The sequence below is a fragment of the Arachis hypogaea genome, chromosome 15 (genome assembly GCF_003086295.3).
Source record: "Arachis hypogaea cultivar Tifrunner chromosome 15, arahy.Tifrunner.gnm2.J5K5, whole genome shotgun sequence".
Taxonomy (NCBI): domain Eukaryota; kingdom Viridiplantae; phylum Streptophyta; class Magnoliopsida; order Fabales; family Fabaceae; genus Arachis; species Arachis hypogaea.
In genome coordinates this window covers 40,190,224-40,191,240 of record NC_092050.1, presented here as the reverse complement: position 1 = coordinate 40,191,240, position 1,017 = coordinate 40,190,224, and the positions used below count along the sequence as shown (strand labels likewise).

General features: G+C 39.9%; 1 non-coding gene across 1 annotated transcript; it reads left to right on the top strand.

Moving 5' to 3' along the window:
• The first annotated feature begins 200 nt into the window (after window positions 1-200).
• LOC112752588 (small nucleolar RNA R71) lies at window positions 201-308 on the top strand. Its single transcript, XR_003177017.1, has one exon. It is a non-coding gene; the product is annotated as a small nucleolar RNA R71 (small nucleolar RNA).
• Window positions 309-1,017: the final 709 nt, after the last annotated feature.

Below are 1,017 nucleotides of genomic sequence, written 5' to 3'. Positions count from 1 at the left end.
TTCTTCATAGGCGTCCCATTACTCACAGGATTCCTCTCAGAAGTGTACATAAACTGGTTATTCGCAACCATGTCAATGAGTTCTTGAGCTTCTGCAGGCGTTTTCTTTAGGTGAATGGATCCACCTGCAGAAGTATCCAATGACATCTTTGATAGCTCAAATAGACCATCATAGAAGATATCCAGGATGGTCCATTCTGAAAGCATGTCAAAAGGACACTTTTTGGTCAGCTGCTTGTATCTTTCCCAAGCTTCATAGAGGGATTCACCTTCTTTCTGTCTGAAGGTTTGAACATCAGCTCTAAGCTTGCTCAGCTTTTGAGGAGGAAAGAACTTGGCTAAGAAAGCCGTGACCAGCTTATCCCAAGAGTTCAGGCTGTCTTTGGGTTGAGAGTCCAACCACACTTTAGCTCTATCTCTTACAGCAAAAGGGAAAAGCATGAGCCTGTAGACTTCAGGATCTACTCCATTAGTCTTAACAGTATCACAGATCTGCAAGAATTCAGTTAAGAACTAAAAAGGATCTTCAGATGGAAGTCCATAAAACTTGCAGTTCTGCTGCATCAGAGAAACTAGCTGAGGTTTCAGCTCAAAATTGTTTGATCCAATGGTAGGAATGGAGATGCTTCTTCCTTGTAAATTGGATTTAGGTGCAGTAAAGTCACCAAGCATTCTCCTTGCATTATTGTTGTTGGGTTCAGCTGCCATCTCCTTTACTTGTTCGAAATTTTCAATAAGGTTGTCTCTGGATTGTTGTAATTTAGCTTCTCTTAGTTTTCTTTCCAAAGTCCTTTCAGGTTCTGGATCAGCTTCAACAAGAATGTGTTTTTCTTTGTCCCTGCTCATAAGAAAGAGAAGAGAAAAAGAAAAGAAGAGGAATCCTCTATGTCACAGTAAAGAGGTTCCTTATTGTTAGTAGAAGAAGAGAAGAAGAAAAATTTGAACACAGATAGAAGAGGGGGTTCGAATTTGGTGAGTGATGTGAGGAAGAGATGTTAGTAGATGAATAAATAAATAG